Source organism: Heliangelus exortis, chromosome Z (genome assembly GCF_036169615.1).
Source record: "Heliangelus exortis chromosome Z, bHelExo1.hap1, whole genome shotgun sequence".
In the NCBI taxonomy this organism is placed as follows: domain Eukaryota; kingdom Metazoa; phylum Chordata; class Aves; order Apodiformes; family Trochilidae; genus Heliangelus; species Heliangelus exortis.
Genome location: NC_092454.1, coordinates 65,064,347 through 65,089,292, shown reverse-complemented (window position 1 = coordinate 65,089,292; position 24,946 = coordinate 65,064,347). Strand labels below are relative to the sequence as shown.

General features: G+C 42.0%; 1 long non-coding RNA gene across 1 annotated transcript; it reads right to left on the bottom strand.

Moving 5' to 3' along the window:
• Window positions 1–1,245: 1,245 nt before the first annotated feature.
• On the bottom strand, window positions 1,246–24,569 carry LOC139789979 (uncharacterized). The gene is made up of 3 exons (XR_011723324.1): window positions 23,088–24,569; window positions 21,231–21,339; window positions 1,246–1,447 (listed from the first exon to the last, which is right to left on the bottom strand). It is a non-coding gene; the product is annotated as an uncharacterized lncRNA (long non-coding RNA).
• Between the last annotated feature and the right edge of the window lie 377 nt (window positions 24,570–24,946).

Sequence of the window (24,946 nt, the reverse complement as noted above, 5' to 3'; positions counted from 1 at the left end):
CCAGGATGTGGTGGTTACTGATAAATCTCTCCAATCAACATAACAATAATGTTAAAGATGACAGTCTGTTTATCACAATTCCCCCCTTTTACTTTTTATTGTTTTGTTGATCAAACCTCATAACCAGTTCATGTTCCAGTCCAAAGCTCTGATCATCAGTTTCCTGTGCATTGCACCGCAGAGTCATTAACTTTTTTTAACTATTTCCCTTTGCTAGAAGAAATCGGTGGTTCCTCCTGCTGGTGGCAGTGACAGCGCAGCCTGTTGCAGGGCTGTTGACAGCCCAGGGGGGGCTCCGGCCTTGCGCACTGTGGGGTGCCGGGGTCCCCCAGGCAAGAGGTCCCTGCCGCGTTCAGGAGAGGGACCGTCGGCACTACCACCCGAGGTCTGAAGAGGAGATGGAGGAAGCCGGGGGGGTGGTAGCGGTTACTCCTGGGAGGTGCTGGGGCAGCGCAGGGGCAAGGGCAGGCGCAGGGGCTGGGCCTTGCTGCAAGGTGTGGTTGCTTGCACGGCCAGGGAGTTCCCAGGGGTATGGAAGCGCTCCTCTTTCTGGTGGGCTGGGGAGTTTCCATGGGGCTGGAAGCCATTGTGTCTTGGGCGGGCCAGGGAGTCCCCATGGACAAGCAGTCCATGCCCCATCCAGGAGGGAGAGACGTCAGTAGTGCCACCTGGGAGTGTGCAGAGCTCCTGAAGGATGCTACATGAGGGGTGCTGGGCCTGCCTGCAGCGCGGTCATCCTCCACCCCAGCAGCCCAGGCATGTTCCAGGTCCAGGTGCTGGTGGATGTCCGTGCCGCACAGGAGCACGGCGGCGGTGATGATCCGCAGGACGAATGGCTGCGCGTGTTCCTGCAGGCTGGGCTGCAGCTTCTGCGTCAGCATCTTCACATGGAGCCCGTAGGTGCGCAGGTAGATGGCAAGTGTGTGCTCCCACGCCATCACCTTCTGCAACTCTCCCTCAAAGATTTCCATGAGGTCCTGTCGCAGCCACAGCAGCAGGGGCCTGATGTGATTTGGGTGGCTACTGAAGTAGTCTGCCCAGACCTCAGGAAGGATGCCATCCACCAGAGGCCTGGGCCCCTGCCCCACAGCCCCGTGCTCTCCCCCCTGGTCTTCATCTGCGTTGTTGTGCATGATGAAATCATTGTCTGTCTGCGTGGAGAGCAAGTGGGTCAATGTCTGTGATCTGCACAGGGGGCAGGAAGCAGCCAACATTACCTGGGGCACTGTGCAGCCAAAGCAACCTTGGTGCGGGTGTGGTAACAGGTGGGCAGCGCCACCGTCTTCGTATGTGTCCTGGCAGATGGGGCAGCTCCTGTTGGTGTTGGCTGCCCTGTTCCTTGCGCCCTGCACTGCGCGTGGGGACGCTGAGGAAAAGTTGTTCCCCATAGCTGATGCCGCAGTTGCAAGTGTCGTGTGCTGCAGAAGGGAGAGGCCACGGTCACTGACTGTCCCAGGGAAGGAAGAAAGGAAGTCAGGAAAGCAGGAATTATAGCCCAGACCCCTCGAGACAGACACTCTCCCAGCTCCCCAGGCCCCACGGCTGCCCCAGGAGGACATTTCCCCACAGAGCTAACCGCTGCTACTGGAAGCCTTCTTCACAGTGCAGAGGGAGGCATTTTCATAGAAGCACAGAATCATAGAATGTTAGGGGTTGGAAGTGAACTCCAGTCTAACCCTCTGCAGGTTAATCAGAGCAGGCCACACAGGAATACATCCTTGCATGGTTTCAAAATCTCCAGAGAAGGAGACTCCACAACTTCCCTCTTTTGTTGGGAGTTCGTGGGCAGATGGTTGCTTTCCTGTTCTGTCAAGGAAGTATCTTTGGGACTAGAATATAGGTTGTGGTAGGGGAGGCTTACACTAAATATGAGGAGGAATTTCTTTATTGAAATAAAGTTGTTGGAACGGGTAGCCCAGGGTGGTTGTGGACGGAGCATCCCTAGAAGTATTTAAAATCTATGTAGATGAGACACTTCAGGACATTCTGTAGTGGGTATTGTGATACAGATATTGATGAATTTTTAATTTTTATTTCATTGTGTGTGGAGCGGGATATTGACAGTTGAATGTGTTGATCGAGACCTTTTCCAACTGTGACAATTCTGCGTTACTGTGAAATGTAATTTTCTGTGTATATCAGTGATATAATTAGCCTGCACAAGTATTTGGTATTTGTTTTCTGTAAATACTTAAAGAAAACAAAATATGAAATCTTAAGATAATCACTTCAGACGTTCAGATTTGTATATTTAAATTCTGATGAATTCTGCCAAGCTGGCACCCATGCTCCACTGCTATCTACGGTAATGAACTTGACTTCTCACTGACATTCTTATTTCATGCCACCCTAAATTCATGTAAGAAAGTAGGAATTTCTCTCCCTATGATAGAATTGTGTCCTAGAGCTGTTGTTATGGTGGCGGTTCAAATGGTCATATCATATGGTGAGGTTTAATCATGTCGTTGGAGGTGTTTATGGATTTTTGTTGTCATCCTGTATCAAATACTTTAGCAAAATAGAGAATTAATTCTTCAACAATGTATGTTATAGAGCTTGTGATTAATTGTGAGGGATACAGTCCTGTTGGATGTAGGTTCCATTTTTTGCTCCTACATCAAGCTGCAAGAAAAGCATTTTACACCTAGTACCAAAAGGGACTGTTTTGGGATACTTCATGCTGCTAAACTTGTAACATAATCTCTGATGCAGTTCAGAAGAGTGCTTGCTATCTGGCACCTGGGGAAGTTAGGTGTTTCACTCTTAATGCCCAGTAAATGCTCAGCTTGTACTGTATTTGCCTGAACTCATTCAGCTTTACAGGTGTATGAGACAGACCAGGAAATGCATTTTATGTTAATTAGGATACTTTCTGATCTATAAAAATGATTCTGCTTTTGACATTTGTCATTTCCTGTTATCATACCTTCTGTGGTGTGCTCATACTCTTACAAAAATTTATGAGTTCTCTTGTCTCACTGCTTAAGCAAGCTATGCCACACTGTACATTATAAGGCTTTTGTTTTGATCTGTGATGTGAAATTTTAAACCCTGAAAGCTAAGACCCAAGATTAATAATAGCAAAGGAGCCTCAAGAGGGAATTTCCTCTACATGTCATTCTTTTATCAAAGTTAGGGCATAATGGTCCAGTTCTATTTCCCTGCACACCCACATCTCTCCCACAGTGGAGGTGAGTTCTGAGTTCTCCCAAGAGAACTTGCAGGCAGCTTTGAAAACAATGAACAGGAGTTAGTTGTATCTGTGCTTTTTTTTTTTAATTTTTAACTAAGATTGCTAATTAAAACAGTAGAATAATTAGATTTAGTTCCAGACTTTCTCTAAAATGCAAGAGGTTGGTCCAAGCACAGGACATAGCAGGTCAAAGAGTCTTTAGAAAAGGACAGATTTTGAGAATAAAATCTTCTCATCTGAGAGCACAGAGGGCAAGTATGATCTGAAAAATCCAGAAGCAGGAGTTCCCACTGACCTACTGAAGGTGCCAATTCATCTGAATACATTAATGGGCAGTGCAGCAAAAATCATTAGAGCACAGAATAAATTGTGAGACTTTCTGAGGTTTTTTACCTGGATTTAATTCCCTTGGGACTTGGTGCCAGGGCAACACATGGTTTTGATTCTGAATTTTTGGCTGTTGTCAGTTGAACCTGGCCTGCAACTAAGCACCCACAGGGCCACTAACTCACTCAGCCCTCGACATTGGGATGTGTAGAAAACAGAAGGAAGACAAGAAGACTTTTGCATTGAGATAGTGCATTTCAATAAGCAAAGCAAAAGCTGTATCCACAAGGAAAGAAGCAAAAGGTATCTCTTCACTATTTCTCATGGTCAGGCAGATGGGAACTTGCTGAAAAGCAGGGCCTCATTGCATGTGACAGCTGCTACACAAGTGGAGGAGAAAGGCCATAATCGTAAGTGCTACTGCTTTATCCTCCTTTCTGTGATTTTTTCTGCAGATCATTATGCAATATGTTAATAGAGTATGTCTGTGGTCAGTTCACACCAGCTGTGTCTGCTCCCAACTTCTTGTCCACAGCCCAAGGTTGCAGCATTAGGAGCAGAGACAGATTACCATCATGCAAGCACAGCACAGCAATAGTGAAAACATACATGTGCTACCAAGGCTGTTTTAGTAACAAATCCAAGGACCCAGGAGTGGTCTTAGACTGGTCTTGTATTTCCATGAATAAAGGACAGCTTTTTTATCCTTTTCCATGAATAAAGTATGCATCCCTGCAGAAATGATCAAAAAAGTCAACCTGTATTCTGTGTGAAGTTAAGCACAATAAGTGGATCCTAAAAACACCATTAAAATACCATAATGCTGCAGTGTCCTAAAGTTGTTAAATTAACAATATTATCAGAGGTAATAGTGTGAACTGTTTGCTCAAGAAAGGCTATTCTCTGTTTAAGAACCACAACCAAAAAAAAAAAAGTAGCTTGTGCACAAAAAAAAAAAAAAAAAAGAAATATTCAAAGCTATGAAATGGGAAATCAGCTTACTCTAGGAGTTTGTTTTCAGTTTTATTTTTAATGAGTTATAGAGAATATTTCATAACTATAAAGAGAGTGTAATCTGGATTTGTTAGAACAGTAAGGTTCTGAAAGTAGAAGGTGCACTGCTAAGTGCTGTTAACCAGTCCTTCTGTTAATTCCAGTTATTAAATAAAAAGAAGAGTTTTAGCTTCTTTCATTGGCAGAGTTTCTGAGTATATAAGAATAAAATTTCCCAATGGCACACATGCTTTGACTAATCCAGTCACAGACTAAAGTACATTATGAGTTTACAGCTAGATTTAAGGATACTGCACACAAAACTTTCCCCTTAACTAGATTATACCAGAAGTAGATAATGGTTCTGTAGTCTGCTCCTCATCATCTTATTAAGTGTAACACCAGATGGACTGCAAACAAGTTGGTTTCATGTAGTCCTGTGTGAGGTCATATGATGATTTGAAGCAGTCTGTTAATCTAGGAGCATATTTAGGAAGTTTATGCTGATCCTTTGATCTGTTATGAATTATTAATGTTTTCAATAGCTTTAGTGCTACCCAAGCTATCCAGCTGCAAATGAGAGCCACACAGAATCCAGATGTTCTTGCCTTCTGGAAGTCTTAATGAGGATGCAGAGGGTGGACAAGGGCTGAGTCAACTGCAGTTGTACTCAGGATTGCATTAGATTTCATAACAGAAACCTTTTTCAACATTTGAGTAAAATGTTTGCACTTGTTTTTTGGTTTGTATTGTTGTTTTTTTTTTTTAATATCCAGTGAAGAGATTATGACTGAAGGAATATAGTAGCTTAGTTCCAGTATTTCATCTCTCTTGGATGTTGGTATAAATCATTCTCAGAATATGGAACTGGGAAGATAAAAGAAAGAAATAAGACAGCCAGCTCTACTAGCCAGCTCTACACACTGTCAACACTAATAAACAAAATGCTTGATCATTTCTACCAGACCAGTTTTGTTACTGTCCTAAAGTGTTGATACAGTGATCTCTCTTCTACTGATTTTTTGTGAGAAAGGACATGTTTTAATTCCAAGAGGATTTTTTTTCAAGTTGTATAAATCATACTATGTTTGTGAGTAAATATTAGTATAGAATCCCACATGCCTACACAGTCTAAATGTCCCTTCGTTGTTCTGACTGCAAAAGAAATTAGAGAGCCACACAGAGGAATATTCTAAAAATAATGCATAAATCAAAGCAGTAATTTATTAAAACCTACAAAATGTTTATGTTGCAGGCAAAAATTAATAGCCAATGTGGAATTCTCCTGAGGAAGATAAACTAGAGAAGTGTGAGTAGAATTCTTATTCTTTTGTTTTAGTGGTAGCGAATAAAGTCTTTGTGGATTTTGGAACAAATGTCATCAGAAATATCATGATGTGTTACACTACATTACTTTAATGACTGTATTCTTCTACCTGCATTCATGAAATCTGGCTATTTTTATTCTTCCCTGAAAATTAGATTTGCAAAATACGTACACTTTAGACAACAGGGTTATTGAACTGTAATAATTCACAGCAGAAGTACATAGATTCCTCTGGCAAGACAATTAAAGCTCCTCTACTTACAAAAGTTAAATCACTACTCATCAGTAAGTCAGCCTGCAGTTTCTGGTACTTGCCAGGCAAAAATTTAAACCTCATTTGCTTTATGCCCTGGTTAAATTCACCATCAAAATCTGAGTAGATGATTGATGCCGTCTGTTGCATTTTCTTAAAGTCCTAGTGGTAAAAACTAGGAATCTGTATTTCCTGATCTTTTGAAGACTATGATAAAACCTACTCTGTATACTCCAGTGTTTCTCTGAAGACAACAATAAGCTGAATTTTAAAGTGAGATAGAAAGAATTCTAATGTCACTCAATCCAATTTTGCATTTCGTATCATTTTATGGAAGATTAAGATACCCTTTGCAACACAGATTTGTGCATGATGTGCAGAAAACATTAATTAGTCAGTAACAGCTGAGAATGAAATGCCAACACCCCTGCCATAATTGCTAAATGAAAGTTCCTTCCTATCATGGAAAATGTACAGATCAAGAGGAAGTACTGTCTCTCTGTATGGCAAACAAAATGCATTAGAGATGCACAGTTTGGGTCAAACAATATTGTTAGCATTCTTTCAGTGTGCTGTCTCAGACATGTTCCACATAGGGTGTTATATTATTTTAAAGTTCTACCTATCTTCAAGCATGTAGTTGGAAGGCCAAGTCACATAGCAGTCAGTGCCCCTATTCCACTTAATTCATTCTTCAGAATAAATCAAGTAGGACTGTCTTTAAAGAAAAAATGCTGACTGTGGCTTCTCAAGATTTCAATAGTTTTCAGTAGTTCTTGGGTCCAGCTGCAGTAGCAGTAAGTCAGCAATAAACAAAATGTCTCAGCTGGTTTTCCACTGGATGTTTTAAGAACTGTCAAATTCCTGTGCATGTTAATCTCTTCCAGAAAACCATCTTCAGTTTTCTCTAGTGGTTTCCCCTCCATTTCTTTCTGCCTTTTGGTAATGAGACATGACTTAAATAACTGGTTAAAGGTCCCTAGACCTGTAAAGTCAATTGAAAAAGAGCCTTACCATCCAAAGGCAATGGTACTAATGGTATTCTAATTAAACACTACCCGGAATTTTGTATTGTATAGGTGAAAACAGTGTAAGAATAAGAAAAAATTAGCTGTGATCTGGCACCTGTGTGGTCTCTGGGGGATGAATGGCTTGCTGAGCTTCTACAGACCCAAGGATCTGTGAGCTTGGCCAGGAAGTTCATGCTGTAAGTCGTACTGACCCCAGCAAGAGTCATGAATTCTTTTGGGGGCAGCTGTTTTTCAATGCTGCCACTGGCCAGCTATGTTTTAATAAAATCAATACTTGAATAGCCTTTTAAAATCAGACTCTATTTAGCTTACACCTCGACTTTCTGAAAGGTATTAGCCAGAAGTTTTTTGACCAAAATATCAACAAAAGTTTCATGAGTCCTTGTTAAATCCAAGGTAGGATTACAAGTAAGCATGGTTTTCCTGAAGAAGATTTGGAATATAAAGTGAAGTAGGAACAACTATGTTTTAGAAGCTGAGAATGCATCTTGGGTACAGAAGGAAGCATTTTTCCTTCTTTGAGTCCCATGCGTGAGATCTCTGTTGCTAATTTACCACCAGGATTAAATAAATGAGAGTGATAGTATGATAAGGAAAGTCAAGATACTGAATTTATCTTTTCTTTTGCTTCTGAAATAAATGGGGGCAGGGTCAGTGAACAACCTACTGCAGATTTTGTCTTCTTCATCACATTGGACTTTCCCTTCCCTTTGTTAAGCAAGAAGAAATGGCTAGTAAATAATTTGGTCTGGCCCTTGCTTCGCAGAGATTTATTGGCCAAGATAGTAGATAAGCTATCTCAGGTCCTATTGCCCAAGCCAAAACAAATGTAACAATGCTGTTATGTAAATTAGCTGTTTAGAAAATACCTAGAAGTTTGCATAACATCTTCAAGCAGAAATTTTAAAGATACTTATGGGGATAAGTTTTGTAAGTCAAAGCAGACTGTCACGAAATCATAGAATGGTTTGGGTTGGAACAATCCCTCTGCAGTGAGCAAGGATATCTTCAACTAGGTCAGGTTTGTCAGAGCCACATCCTACCTGATCTTGAGTGTTTCCATGGTTGGGGCTTCTACCACCTCTCTGGGAAACCTGTTCTGGTGTTGCACCACCCTTTTCATAAAACCTGAACCTGAATCTGCCCTTTGTTCTATCACAACAGGCCCCATGAGAAAGTCTGTCCCCATGTGCCTTGTAAATCCCCTTTTAGTATTGAAAGACTACAATAAAGTCTCCAGAGTCTTCTCTTCTCAAGGCTGAACAATGTCATCTCTCTCAGCCTATCTTCATAGAAGAGGTGCTCCAGCCCTTTGATTATTTTTTTGGCTTTCCTATTGACCTACTGCAAGAGTTTATGCCTTTCCCGTGCTAAGTACCCCAGAACTGGACACAGTTCTGACACCTCCAGGTGGGGGGTCATATGGGAGCAGAGATCAAGGAGAGAATCATCTCTCCTGACCTGATCACCATGCATGCTTCTTCTGATGCAGCCCAGGATACTCTTGGCTTTCTGGGCTGTGAGGACACAGTACTGGGTCATGTTGAGTCTTTTATTAACCCACATCCTCAAGTCCAAGCTGCTCTCCAACTCTCCATCCCCCAGTCTGTATTGTTACCAGGGATTGCTGCAACTCCAAGTGCAAGACCTTGCACTTGGCCTTCTTGCACACATTTGGCCTGTTTCTGGACATTGACAGTAGCTCAGCTCTAGGAACCTGAGTTTTATGCACCCCTTTTACCTCTTCCGTAAACATACTCTCATTTGCCAATGTGTCCCCATGTTTACTACAAAACACCATGCGTAGACTGGTCAGGGATTGAATTTAATTTTTCCACTGTAAATCTTAGACTAAAAAAATTGGCTCCACTTGGTCCAGGACTAAAGACCTCATCTCCTAAGTAGGGTGTGGGATTTGGCATATCCTTGAGATGCATCTTTTGGGAAGTGGGAGGGAGGTGAGCCATTAGAGCTGTGGAAGGATGGATAGAGACATCAGGTTTTTTTCCAAGTATGTGCTTGGCAGAATGAAAAAGTGACCAAGATTTTCAGGGGTGGATTGGTGTGTCAAACTAACTTAAGTGCAGCACTGTAGTCTGTGTTTCTTCTGTTGCCTTTGCTGACTCTGCCACAAACTCGTGGAGCTGATGTGCCTGAGGTGATGTCGTTGACCTTCTCAGCAGACAGCCTGAAGTGTTCATCTCAGAGACAGGCTGCTGGTATTACTTGTGTAGTTGCCTTACTTCCACTTGTTTTGGAAAGCTGAATTTCAGCATTCTGCAAGTGAAAAACATCTGTCTCCACAGCAGTTAATTTAACTGACTTTATGTTTACTGTAGAAAAAAGTGGCTGCAGCAGTACCAGCACCAATAGTAATGAAACTAAATGGCATAATGGCATGAAGTGGACACTGATTTATTGTATCACGTTCTCCCTTGTCTCTTACTGTAACCCAGTGGTTTTCTCTTCCTGTAGCTGTTTGGGTAGGTTGCTGAGGCAGTTTCATACATACAAACTCCTCAAATAGCAAAATTTTGCATTAAATATCTTGGAGTAGGTGTCTGCTCACCTCTTACTTTCTCAAAAGGCGTTCACTCGCATCTTTTTGTACATAATGCAAGAATTTATTTTACCTCACATTTTACTGAAGCAGTAGCAGAAATGTATCTAGTTTCACCTGCCTGAGTGAATGCATTCATTTCCCATAAATTCTGCGCACATCCAGAGACTGAGAGATACCTAGCTCTTCCTCTTTCAGGCTCTCAGTCACATTGACTCAGAATCACTGAATTAAGGAAAAGAAAATCTGTGAAAGAAATACAACTGATTTCTGTTTCTAAATACCAGAGCTGAGTTCAGATAATACATGATGAGCATGATGGAAGTACTATAACAGATGAAACTGCATATGGTTTAATTGCACTGGAAAACATCTTTCATGTTATAATTTCATTATTTTAAAACCACTGATAGAATGTCCACAGTGGAATATGCTGGGATTAATTAGTTCAGTAACTGTTCCTTTTTCATTAGGATGATTTAAGCCTTCAACAAATGTCATGACATTAACATTTTATGCAGAGCCATGAAGAAATGGCTTCTGGGAGAATCAGCAGCCTTTCTACAAGTCAGCACTTTTTGCTAGTCTTCATGAGACCACTGGTCACTCTGCAATATTAACTGACAAAATCGCGTCAAGAATTATGTCCCTGTGTGATGTTTCACTTGGGCATCTGGCCATTACAGGAATGAAACTGCCAACAGATGTGATAGCAATCTCCATTACTGTGCTTGGGTATGGTTCAACAGCCCATTTCCTTTTGGCAAATACTCTCAATACGTCTCCCTCAAGGAAAGTAACTTTGCCTTTGACTTTGCTACAAGGATACCTGGTGTGATACATTGTTTGTGAAATATTATGTACTGATTGGCATGCCTACTGTGTCTCTTCTAAGTTCCTCCTGTGGCAAAGTTGCAAAGACATCTTCTAACCATGTGCCCTGGAGCTCAGTTCTGGCCCCTGTTCGAAACCAGTCTGGAGTTACTGGGAGCATGCTTGCCCCTCTCAGCAATCCCTCCCTGCCCATTCTGCTTAGAAGACTGTCTACCTCTTCTGCCAGTTTGTTTTCATCATTAATCTTTATTTCTGAAGAGAACTGAAAACCATGGAAAGAGATGATTCACGATTGTGTAATTGAACACAAACCAGTGCTGCTGATTTTAAACTCTTAATAAAAGGCTACCAATCTGTATTTATCAATCACTTTACAAACATAAATGGCAAACTACAGACATGAAATTAGGAAGTTTTACTAAGCATGCATCTGAAAGGGATCATGACAAGGGGAGCAAAGTTTTAATACATTGGAGGCAAAATCTTTTCTTATTCAATAATTTTACTCAATCCATTTCTCTTCTGCCTTCCTTCCCTTCCCTACAAAGGGAAACACATTTTATGGTTGGTATGGTTTGTTTAGAAGTTTAGAAAAAAATTCAAATACATCCCTTTCTGGGTACTTCTTTTATACCCTCTTGTCACTTGTTTGCAGTGTTACTGTACTGCCAGCAGGCTCATCTTCCTCTGCATGCCTGAGTGATAGCTTCATTTGGGAAAAGCACTGCTAAATCTGAACTCAAAAAATCAGAAGAAAATTATTGTCCTTGTTATAACTGGTTTTTACTATACATCTGTCACTGAAGCCCAAGTCAAACTGCCAGGGCTTTTTAAAGATAATTTTATACCACAAGTCCAGAAAATTGCCACAGGCAACATGACAGCATCTCTGGGGATCATCTTGTTCAGATGTTTTAAACAGAGTGGAGATTGCTCCTGTTGAATTGCCAGAAGGATGAAGCAGCACTCTGATGTGGTGGCAAACACACACATAACACTGGTTGTGAATAAGGCAGCAACCAAAGAAAAATACAGTTTTAATTGTAGTGCTGGGGTAAAAAGGCAATTAATAAAACAGGAAGTTGTGTCACAAAACATAAACCAAACTGCTTCAGTCTAATCTCTTAAATAAGTATAGTCTCAAGGACTGGTCCCATAAAATATTCCCAGATGTCTTAGATGGAGTTGTGGGCCTCTGCCCTCCAGGTTACAAGTAAAGAGGCTGCTAAGAGGTGCTAAATGGAAGATGGCTGGGAGGATGAAGGTTCTCCTGTGCTTGCGAGGTTCTACACCTAGGACACGGTAAGTGCCTGTGCTTTAGTGATACCACCTTCCATCTGCAGGTGTGGGAGGTCACCTCCTGCTACCTGGGGGCTGATGTCTTAAGCAGTTCTTCTGGCCCCCTTGCAGGAAAAAGCTCTCTGATGTAGGTCATAGCAGAAAGCATGGCTGTGCAGGCCCTGTCTGACTTGATGCAAGTTATCTGACTTCCCCAAAGCCTTTTATTCTATGCCTGTGAAATGGAGCCAAAGAACTTCCAGACCCTCACTGTCCACCAAGAAGGCCTCTGTGGTACACCAGATGGGCTCTGCAAACACCCAATATATATTAAATCCCTCTAGCAGTGCTCAAAGTAAAGCTGGTTTAATGGTGTTTATGATAGGTGATATGTATTTTTTCTTCATTTTATTATTCACTGCTATTTGGACACTTTTGTCAGGCAACAGTACTGCTTCTTCTGTTTAACTGAATTGAATATTTACAGCCAGAAAACTAAAAAATATCATTCTTTCAGCTCAAAATGCCATGGAAAACTTGAGAAAGTGCCTTCAGTAAAAGCTTCCACTGATGGATTATATTCCAAGCCTAATTAATTTGGAATTCCTTGGTTGCTTTTATGTTAATTTACTGTTCATTTATCCAGGTCTCTCTCACATAACCAGTGTTATAGTAGCTATCTAGATGTCTGCTCAGAGACCTGGGCTGTTACTTAAAGCAATAATGGAGCCTGCTTTTTTAAATAATTCACTGCATAAAGTTATCTGCTTAAAAATCTCACTTCAGCTGCTCACTTCTAGTTCAGTTGTTTCAAGATTGCCAGTCCCATCCCACAATGTTATTAAACATCGTGAACTAAGTACTCAAAATTATGACTTAAAAAAATCTATATGTTCCTGCATGTCTCCAGGGTTTCAAGCTGATGTTGTTATTTGTTGATACTGAGTGTTGTTTAGAGTTGTGAAGGCTAGAAAGTTATCACTTCTGGGGGGGGGGGAGGGGCTGAGAGTGTAAAACAATGCCAGCTGCTCAGTGATGAGGAAAAATATTTAAAAATCAGTTAGATATGAGTGTCAGAAACACAGTACTTTACAGTGCATTAGAGTTTGAAATAGAAAAGTGCAAGACAATATTTCTACTTGAAAGGGAAAAGAATCATAGAATCATAGAATCATAGAATCATAGAATCCTAGGGGTTGGAAGGGACCTCGAAAGATCATCTAGTCCAACCCCCCCTGCCAGAGCAGGGCCACCTAGAGTACATCGCCTAGGAACGTGTCCAGGCGGGTTTTGAATGTCTCCAGTGAAGGAGACTCCACAACCCCCCTGGGCAGCCTGTTCCAGGGCTCTGTCACCCTTACAGTAAAAAAATTCTTTCTGATATTCAACTTGAACCTCCTATGCTCCAACTTACACCCATTACCCCTTGTCCTATCACTGGTCACCATAGAGAAAAGCCTAGCTCCATCTCCCTGACACTCACCCCTTACATATTTGAAAACATTGATGAGGTCACCCCTCAGTCTCCTTTTCTCCAAACTAAAGAGACCCAGCTCCCTCAGCCTTTCCTCATAAGGGAGATGCTCCACTCCCTTAATCATCTTAGTAGCTCTGCGCTGGACTCTTTCAAGCACTTCCCTGTCCTTCTTGAACTGAGGGGCCCAGAACTGGACACAATACTCCAGGTGCGGCCTCACCAATGCAGAATAGAGGGGGAGGAGAACCTCTCTTGACCTACTAACCACACCCTTTCTAATGCACCCCAGGATGCCATTGGCCTTCTTGGCCACAAGGGCACATTGCTGGCTCATGGTCATCCTCTTGTCTACCAGGACCCCCAGGTCTCTTTCACCTACACTGCTCTCCAGCAGGTCAGCCCCCAACCTATACTGGGACATTGTGTTGTTCTTCCCCAAATGCAAAACTCTACACTTCCCCTTGTTGAATTTCATCTTGTTCCTCCCTGCCCAACTCTCCAGCCTGTCTAAGTCTCTCTGAATGGCAGCACAGCCTTCTGGTGTGTCAGCCACTCCTCCCAGCTTAGTGTCATCAGCAAACTTGCTGAGGGTACATTCTATACCCTCATCCAAGTCGTTGATGAATATATTGAACAACACCGGTCCCAGTACCGACCCCTGAGGGACTCCACTAGTCACGCCCCTCCAACCAGATTCTGCCCCATTGACTACAACTCTCTGACTCCTTCCTTTCAACCAGTTCCTGACCCACCTCACTACCTGATCACCAAACCCATACTTGATCAACTTATCTACAAGGATGCTGTGAGAGACGGTGTCAAATGCTTTACTGAAATCAAGATAAACCACATCTACCGCTCTTCCATCATCTATCCACCTAGTAATTTCCTCATAGAAGGCTATGAGGTTAGTCAAACATGATTTACCCTTGATAAAACCATGCTGACTGCTCTTGATGACTCCCATGTCCTTGATATGCCTGGAGATAGTGACAAGAACAAGTTGTTCCATCACCTTTCCAGGGATGGAGGTGAGGCTGACCGGTCTATAGTTACCCGGGTCCTCCTTCTTGCCCTTCTTGTAGACTGGAGTGACATTTGCTATCCTCCAGTCCTCAGGCACCTCTCCTGTTATTAAAAAGAAAATATTGACATCCTGAGTAATTTCTGTGTACGCAACTCTTTTCTCAGAGAACCATCTACATACATATGAGAGTGTTCTCAGGTTCAAATGGCCTGGAGAAAAGAAGGCTCTGGGGAGACCTAATGGTGACCTTCCAGTACCTGAAGGGGGCCTACAGGAAGTCTGGAGAGGGACTTTTTGCAAGAACTTTCAGTGGCAATGGTTTTAAATGAGATAAGAGTAGATTTCTGTTAGATGTTAGGAAAAAATTCTTTACCGTGAGGGTAGTGGAAAAATGGAACAGGTTGCCCAGAGACGTAATTGAGGCCCCATCCCTGTAGATATTCAAGGTGAGGCTTGATGAGTCTCTGAGCAACCTGGTCTAGTTGAGGGTGTCCCTGCTGACTGATTCGATGGCAGTAGGGTGCACTGGGCACCAGTGTCCCCCAAGGATTTATACTTTTGTAGCTCTAATGTATCAGGCCATTGAATCTATATAATCCAGTAAGTTCCGTTGTCCCTCTCCTCCACCTGGCTGGAGGCAGGGCACCTCTAAGCTTGAGCACATACAGTACTGCCAGTATGTGCATTACTGGGGATTGCATCTATACCATGTGTGACTTAAGTCCCTCATGGAATAGGACTGAACATACACTTCTGATTCTGAGTCCTTCTCCTCAGATAACTCTGCTTTAGCAGCCAATCCTGGCTGTCTTGTGCAGACTTTGAAGGACTAGGGCTAAGGTCTGATTTCTTTTGCTTTCCTTTTCTCTTAGTCACAACTAGTAGCTGTATGTATTGTGAGGGGGAGGCTGTGGTGTCTGCAGCAGCAGCAGGGCTTGCTTTCTGAACAGCAGCAGCAGTGTCTGTGGGGGGAGGCAGCGGCGGTGGCTGTGTCAGATACGCTGGCGATCTGAGTTGTGCTTTTGCACAGGGGGGGGAGAGCAGTGGCTGCAGAAGCAGCAGTGTCCCCTCTACAAAGTCTGCTCATTTCCCTAATTGTGGTAGTTGTCTGACTCCTCACCAATATATGGTAATACATGAGAATACATACGCACATACGAGAAACATTGACAACACCAAGCAGGAGAATCAAAACTATAGTAAGCATAATGCCATTTTGACTAGAATCTGGTAAACTCAGGCTGAGATGAAACAGTGGTATAATTCCTCAAATTAAAACTGAAAATGTGATTACTAACAAAGTTTTTAATCCACGTATGAAACACCACTGCACCATGTACTGCACTGGGTATTAGTATTGCAGACCATATCACAACTGCTTTTCTTAAGCAGCGCTTATTAAAGATAAACCCCATATTAACACTCATTCCAGCTGCAAAGCAGCATATTGCATACCCTAAATACCACAGGTAAGGCATGATCAGTTTAATTTCCAACCCTGTGAAATTTCCAAAGGAAAAAGTTTGATTCCTGCTAAGCGAAGCCATCGGGATAGCCTCCCACTGAAGTTGGAATTCAAACTATCCAGGTAAATAAGTCCAAATTTGAACTGGGCTCAAGCTCATTAACTGAAGCCACGTTGGGCACCAAAAATCTGTCACAGTGTAATGCTGAGCCAGCAATTAACCAAATGACAGATGCTTTCTATTAATCTCCCTCCTCTCACTAATAAAGAAAGGAGAGAGAATAAGGGAGAGACTGATGGGTTGGAAACTAAGCTACACAGATTTAATGAAACAGTAATGATAAAAAGGAAAAAAATATTAAATATATACTAATCTACAGAAAAGTGAGACCACGTTCCTCCCTCCTCCCCCCCAATAATGCTCACATCACCGCTGAAGTTGCAGGACAGCCCTGGCAAAGTTCAAGCTGGACTCCTGGAGTTAGCAGCAGTTGGGAGCTGGAGGCAGGAACACACAGATTCAGGCTGGTATGGATCAGGACCACAGGCAGATGAACAGATGGAATCTTCCCAGGATGCCAGAGCAAACAGGGACAGGAAAAGGCTGAAGAAAGGAAGAGGGCAGATGGGGTTTGACCCTCAAGATCCCTCAAATTTATACTGAGTATGACGCGTATGGGATGGAATACTCTGTTTGGCCAGTTTTGGTCCCTTATCTTGTCCACTCCTCCCTAAAGGGGGGTTGCAGGTGTGACCTCTTTACTGCTTTTCTCTTTCTGGAGCACATGTTCCTCAGAACAAGTGGCCTTGGTTCTGCATAACAGTCTCTAGCCATAACTATAAACATTGAGTGTTATCAGTCCTTGAAGCAAACACTGACTGAGAAACTTGCTGTTAATGTCAGCAAGTACAGCTACTTACAAAAGACTTAGCTGAAAGAGAAATTACAAGACAGAAAATTAGCTCTATCCTGTCCCAAACCAGGACAGGATACTTCTACATGCATGAATATGAGCACTGTGATAGAATAATATGGGATTAAAATTGTCCATCAATTTTGGAGGGGAAAAAGAGACTTGGCCTGTGTAGTGAGATGGGTCCTCTGGAAACCATTTAAAAACTCAATTTATATTAAAAATAGAAATACCAGATTTTGCACTGCTTGGCTCTAGAATGACAGAAAAAAAACCCATAAAATCCTTTTGGAAGGAGAAAACCTTTAAGATACTTGAGTCCAACCATTAGTTCAGCATTGCCAAGTCTATTACAAAACCATGTCCTTAAGTGCCACATCCACATGTCTTTTAAGCACCTTTAGGAATGGTGACTCCATCACTTCCTTTTACAGTCTGTTTCAGTACCGTGCACCTCTTTCACAGGATCATAGAATCACAGAATGTTTAGGTTGGGAGAGACCTCCAAGATCATCCAGTCCAACCTTCAACTAACACCACAGTCGACTACAAAACCATATCCTTTAGGAGCAGGTCCAAACGCCTTTTAAATACCTCCAGGGATTGTGATTCTACTGATGCCTTGGGTAGGACATTTCAATGCCTGACAAACCTCTCAGTGAAAAAATATTTCCTAACATCTACCCTATGCCTCCCCTGGCGCAGCTTCCATCCATTCCTCTGGTCCTTAAATTGGACCTCTGGTCCTTAACTTCACTGGTGCCAGTTTCCATGTGATTTGCATTGGATAGGGCATGACTGGAATCATACAGGGAATCAACAGGATCTTCAGCCAAAGAACATCTATTTACTGTCTACTTTATCCATCTTTTTTAAGGAGCTGGTGAATTTGAAAAAGACATTCTTAGAGGTGGTGTTATTTTTTCTCTGAGAAAGGCTCTTTGACTTCAACACTTGGAATGCATCGCTATATTTTCCTAGTCATTCCTAGGAAGATTTTTTAAATAGTAAAACTCTCTTTAATGAGTTCTTGAAGAACATTTGAGAGATGAGATTAAATATGTGCTCTTTAGCTTCAGTGCACTAATTTGATTTGCTGTAGTTCTGTGCACAGAACTCTCTTCTCAGAGAGCTGTCTCTGCATAAGTGTCTACTGAGGCTGAAATGATAAATATTTTGTGCATAAAAGATAACTTGGAGAAGTGGCATCCTTCCAACTCTCTTTCAGTTTAAAGCCTCTGAACCAGTTAAATCCTGTCTGTGGGCTGCACTATTCAGCTCTTTTACGTCTGGGGAAAGAAGCATGGTTATTCAGTAGAGTGACTGTTAAATCTTCTAGACTGTAAGAAGATCATATATTCACACTAGCTTAAACATTAACTGAGTGCCTTAGCATTTACAGATGCAGCTTCTAATTGAATTTTATCAGTAAACACTACAAACAAAATCTCAAGAGCCATTTTACGTTCACTTATGCCCAAGTGCATTCTCTGCAACAGCAGTATTTTGAGAAAATAAGCTTTTTTTTTTTTCAACAGAAAATTAAGCTGTATTCCAGAAAGAGATCCATAAGTGATAAAGTGCTATTTACAGCTTTCTTGTGATGGAAACTGGGGTCAGCTGTGGTCTGTATCTTGACTGCCTGCATTTCATCCAGTCGTGCTGACTGGAGCCTTCAAACATTCCTCATGAAAAAAAAAGTATTCAGGGTTTGGGGTTTTTTTTCAGAGCACAGTGTAGTATAATATCAAGAAGCATTCTTTTAAAGATGAGAAGCTAACACACATGTTCAGTGTTCACAGTACTAAATATTCCATGCTGAACATGACAAAAGCTGTTAAGAATTACCAGATGGGCTTAAGAATAGGAAGCATCATAGCTTTGTGTCTGGCATGATCTACTGTTAAAAGTGGCACTGGGCTTCTACCATTACAGTGCTGCTGAGCACTGTTTTCTAGTGCAGTACTGCATGGTACCAGTGTGCCCAGAGCCTCCAGCCTCCCCCTCACCACTGCCCGATGTAAGACAGTGATGACTTTCCCAGTTTTGAAGCACTTGAATTGAGACAAAGAGTCTTGTCTGAAGGAAAAATTGGGACCTGAATATAGGTCATGGATATCTTAAGGTGGAATCTTAACAGCAGTTTTGTGTTTTCATTCAAGCTACATTTAAATTGGAAAAAGCAGAAGTACACATAGTATAACAGAACTGGAGAATAATTTGGGTGAGAAGGGACCTCTAAAGGTCATCTAGTCCAACCCCCTGCAGTAAGCAAGGATACCCTCAACTAGATCAGGTTGCTCAGAGTCTCATCAAGCCTCAGGAGTCGAGACTGACATAACAATTTCTCTTTGTCAGCATCTACTCTAGAAAAGTGTCTGTGCACTTCCTTAGAAGGAAGATCAGGCCCAATTGCAGTATAGACCTTTGTGATACTTTACCTCTTTGCAATACTTGAAAGCCATGAGCAGCCTATGTGCAAGTTAAAAATGGCCAAGGGGATGTTTTACACAGCCTGCTTGGCTGGATCAGAAGTGATGGGAAATTTGCTCTCAGTGTTGGTCTTTTCCACCTACCTGCTGATACTTTCTATAGGTGGTGCGATTGGTCTTGTGTGAGTTCCCTTGACTGTTGCTGCAGTGCTGTTCCTCACGAATATTCCTTATTTAAGAGACTGTTTAGGAGCCATGTGCAGGGCAGGAGCAGCCTCCCAGGGTCCTTGTTGACTGCTAGTACCTATTTTCCACTTAAATTCAGAGTCTGACTCTCTGAGCAAACCTGCTCCACCTCTACTTGCCATCATGCTGAAGTTGCTGCTCAGCCACAATTGCTCTGAGTTGTGTCCATGTTGGTGCTGCTCTGCCAGCAGCATCAATGGCCATCTGCCATTTGGTCCAAGCCAAAAGTCCTTTAAGATTGCAGTGCTTCAGCAGGGCCCTTTGGGACTTTGCTTCCTCTTCTTGCTTGTAAAATCTCAAAGTAACACTTTGTGTCACAAATATTTCCAGGGGTCAATGAGGAATAGATTTTTTCATCTTGCAATGAAAAGCTCGGGGGATTTTAAAATTTAAATCAGTAGCTTTTCCCCCAGGACACCTAAATTGCCAGTAAATCACAGAACTTGTTCAGTATCCTTTTGGCAGACAAAAGCGTAGGCCAAAAATCTGTGCGTGGTTTTTGCCCTTTCAGACTTTGGTCTCTGGATTGAATGTAGTGACATGAGGCAACCAGGTGCCAATAATTGCCAGGTAGTGGGCTTGACCTCGTGTTAAGCCCACCTGTGCCTAATTAGGGCAGGCCCCTACTGTGCATGAGCAGGATTAGGGGGCCAATAAAAAGCTCACACCTGGGGAAGCCAGGGGGCTGGTTTAGCCACCTTTGGAGCAGTAGCACTGATCCAGGCTGGTCAGAGCACCATTCGTGAGATTCTACTGGGACACCTGGTTGGACCTTGGAGCACCGCACCCACAGAAGAGATTCATCTTGCTACAATTGAAGCTTTTGGTTCTCTGAGAGATTTCTGCTTTAAATATGAAACAAAATACTCATTAAAAGGGTTACTTCCCTTTATCTCTACCTTCTTCTCCTGAAAGGTTCTAATAAAAGGCATTTTGCTGAATTTCCCAAATAAACTAAACTTTAGACTTACACCATTGTTGTATTATCCTACTTTTGTGTGTTGTACACTGGTGTATAACTCTTAAAAAACCACCCCTCTTTAGAAATATGTAAGCTTTGCTTCGTAGGAGCACTGCAGAATGACTATTTTGTAGAGGGTCCTGAGTACATTTTTAAGTCTCTACCTGTGCTATTGCTGTCTTTGAGGTTAGCTGGTAAAATAATGGTTGTCTGTGCTTCTGTTTTATACTTCACCTGTTTTAAATTTGTCATCAGTTGCCATCACTTACCAAATAATCTGTTACAAAACCCATAAAATACTCTGACTCTTACCCTGTTATCCTGGCTAATAGGACAGGTCTATGACTTGATTTCCTCTATCCTACTGGCATAATTATTTATTTTTTAAATATGGTAAAATGTAATGGAATTGTTTGGTATTTTCTGATTCTGTTGTACAGGTAGAGTGTCTTTAAAACCTGAAAAGATCCTGTTTAAATCTATCAAACTTAAGGAACCATATGTGATGTCACTTTTATTCAACAATGAAGGAATAAAATCTTGCATCAGCTTGCAAAGAGACAATATCCCTTCACCACAATTTAAAGTCTCTTCTGTCCATGAGAACAATTTCAGGAAGAAAATATAACAGAATGCAGATTTCACTACATTTTAATTCTTACCTTGAATGTCTCAGTACTGTGTTGAAACTGCAATTTTGGTTGCTGCTTGGAAGTCAAATGGCTGCTTTGTTGTTTCTCCTGCTTTTGGTAAGTTGATGAAAGCTGATGGGTACGAGTCAATGTTAGCTATTTTCTTGATTTTTGTTGAAATTACTATGATTCTTCACATGATCTAATCCTTCTTTCCTTCATTTTTCAACAACCAGAGCCATTTCATGCATCCTCTTCAGCAATTTAGTGAATTACTCACCTGTATCATATTGTCTCAGATGTTGTCTTATGCCTCTTGGCTTGTAGAATCAACCAGCTGAAGCACAACAGCAGTTGATTATTTTACCCAGAAGTGGACACTGGCATGCCTATGGTTTTCCACAGAAAAAATAGATCAAAGCCAAACTGTTCTAAATGAAAGTAATTTATTGTGTTATCTTTCAAGGCCATATAACTGCATCTTAAAAGATTGTTGGATGACTAACTCCCCTTGAAGTCAGTGAGCACCAGGTTTGTCATTATCTTCAGAGGATATATTTATTATATCCGTGGTTAGTAATTCGTTGCCTCAAAAATTTTAATTCTTAGAGATGACACAGTAGATAACTCCATAGTTATATGCAAATATGTTTTCCAAAGCCTTTTTTACTATCATATGCTTCCAAGTCTTGAAGTTGTGTACATGCTGTAGAAGGCATTATTTCTGAAGACATGATGTGATTGTCTAAGCTGGCATTTGGGAAAATAAACCATGACCACATTTATCTTTTCAAAACATTTAATGTTTAAAAATGAATTAAAAACAGATAGCTAAGATAGTCTTTTCATTACCACTAGAATGACAAATGTCTACCCATTCTCTCTTCATGATCCAAAGTATTGTTAAAATTTTAAAGCTGTAATGAACTGCATATGAACTAGATGGAGACCTGCATTGTAAATTTAATTAGAGGAGAACAGAGCATTTGATGAAATGGAGCTATTGCTTGAGGCTTAAAAATATCTTGGGAGAAAACTGGGCCAAGTATTCTGTAAAGACTTTTATTTCTGTAGATGTCTGTTTTCAGGGATGATCATTATTCACTAATGGGAAAGATTTTCTTGAATGCCAAGAATGGAATAAGTGCTTGGGCATTATGGAAATCCATAATAGCATGATTCCTAGATTACGCCAGTGCCTTTGAAGGCAATTTTTATCTCCTCAGCTCTGTATTTGTAGCACAAATTTTTAATGCTTTAGAAAAAAAAAAACAGGCAAGAGTTAAGACATCTTTGCTAGACATGTTCATTAAAGTTCACTTTATCTAGCATCTCATGATATGGATTAAGTTCAATCAGAAGCACTGTTTATCATGTTCCTAATTCCATATTCTCCCATTTCTCATTAAATACTTTTGGAGTAGTTTTGGCAAAATTTTTCTTCCTTAAGTAATTTTGTGTGGTTTGTTAAGCCCTGACCTTTAGGTAGTAAACTCATGTCTGGCCTTTTATGGCAACCTGCATTATGACAATCTGCTTTTATGCAGAAAGCAGGATGATATTACCTTTGTTGACCAGAGAGGATAGTGTGAAGTCTGGAGCCTTCCTCTAAAGTACCCACTGCTGCCTCTTGCAGGGACAGAGTTGCAGGCATTGCATGTTTACAGAAAGACCTGTGAGCATCATGTTGTCACTTGTGCACTGTGTCCTTCTGCATGCTGAGGGGTCTCTGCCTGGAGCTGTCCACAGCCAAATTTGCCATTCGCACCGTCCCCTTGCAAAGTTCTGAGTGCTGCACACACCAGCCCCCTGCAGCAACCACCTCTAAGTGGAGAGGAGCACTCCTCTCACATACCTGAGGGGCACTTGTGCTGTTTGCTAGTTACTGTGACACTTCTCATTACACCAGGGGAAGCTAAGGGTAGAAACACAGGTCTTACTTGTAAGATTTCACCCAGACACCAAGAACCTAGATCGGAAACAGTCACATTGAAATAAAAGCCCTGAGCCTGTCTGTTCATGCTTCCCAGCATCTCCTGAGATGTCAGAGCTCTTTCACTTGGTTGCCCATATAACAGCCTGTGCTTACAGCAGTCTGTGGCTGTTTGATGGCTGTTGTGAGTTGAAATTGTCTTACCCTGAACTGAACATTTAGTGAGGAAAAAAGATCTTGACTTAAAGACAACTGCACTCTAAAAACCTAGCTCTTACAGAAGATTAAACAGCATCCTTATTCTCATTTATTCCTGTGACTCATCGCTTCATTAGGTGGACAGTTTAATTATTAATTACTCTGTACACTCTAGAGACAGTGTTCTCTTCTTAGAAAAGCTGGGCAGAGCCTTTTTCTGCCCAGAGTTACAGGCTACTTAACTGAATTTACAGATTAATGATTAAACTATGCTGTGGTAAGCACTCCCTTTGAGTTGGACAGGCATTATTGTGTGCAGTATTTGTATGACCATATAGTCTGAAATCAACAAGGAGAAGCAATGAGAATAGTGCAGCCTTGCTTGAGGCCAGAAGTGGTGATAAACAGAATCTTTAGACTAACACAGATTTTGAGGTGAATGTGCTTGGCAGGTTTAGTCATAATGCAGGTTGCCTCTGTCTGATCTAGCTTGGAATCAGGTTGTGCTTGGATACAGTATTTGAAACAGATCTTCCTGCTCCTTCCAAAGGCAGGAAGGGTGGAAAAAGCCTGATGGTCCTCATGTTCCCAGGCAGCGGGAACTGAGTTCCTGGTGGAAAATAGCATGTGGGAGACATCAATTAGCACCACTATATGGTGGCAACTATCTCTTACATGGGAGTGGAGAGCAGGATAGAGGCTGTCCCCGGCTGCTGGAGAACTCACATCATAATCACTACATAAATACAGAAGGGCTGGCACAAAGGCAACAGGAGTGAAATTCATTGTGTTGAATCCCTGGAAGATGACAAATCCTACACCATTATGCAGAGAAAGTACTCTCTGACTGCAGACAGTGGTTTTGAAAAACAACACAGAGAGTGAAAAAAATGGCAAATCTTTCTCAAAAGCTACCTTAATAAATGTGTTTTGGAAAAGCTCTGGAGAGACAACAGCTGGTTTGATGGCATTGCTGTGTTTGTAGTTGTGCACCATGGAACTGAAAACCAGCTAAACCCAACCCCACACAACCCAGTGCTATCATCACTGTACTCCCTTCTCAGAGCAACTGCTGATAGGATTCAGTCTGGAAGGTGACAATTTCATACCAAAACCTTCCTGGTACCATAACCATGGGATTTTAGGAGAATGTGAGTGCACAGAATCTATAGAGAGTTAGCACTTCAGAACATTCCTCTTGTAACCTTTCCAAAATCATTCTCCTTCTTTCCTCTGGTGGTACTTCATCATTTCTTCTCTCACTCCACATTTGTCCTGGAGATGATGTACAAAATCTTAGAAACATCTTTGGTCCTGCCAACCCTGTGCTATGAAAACCTTGTGCGTCCCTGGTCAAGACAAACTCCTAGACATGTGAATGACTTTATCCATGACTGGGATTCAGAAGCTGCCAGAAGCTGACTGTTTCATCTAGCAAGGAGTTGTCATCTGCGGTGATCCCACCATCTTTCATCAAGTTTTCTGTTGGCCAAATGAGAAGGGAAATGCTAGCCTGCTAGCTTAAAGCTGAAGGCTTTGTTTGTTGTGGTAAAGGCTGGGGCTGGTAGAAATCACTCTGTACCTGCCAAACACTGTTCACCCAGCCCAGGCTTGCCTCTGACTCAGATGCCCGTGCCTGTTCCCCTGTGTCCTTGAAAGCTCTCCCCACAGTGGGGTTGCCAGTGTGGCTGACCCCAGACAGTGAAGTGAAACGAGGGCAGAGCAGAAGCATGGGGAGCTAGGCAGAGAGAGGGATGGTGCAGATTCAGGGCAATGGCCCAGTGACCAGAGCTGCTTCTGCTCCTCTGCCCGATATGCCCTCAGCAGCTCCTGCGCTGTGGGTGTGCAGCTGCCACAGGATTTCC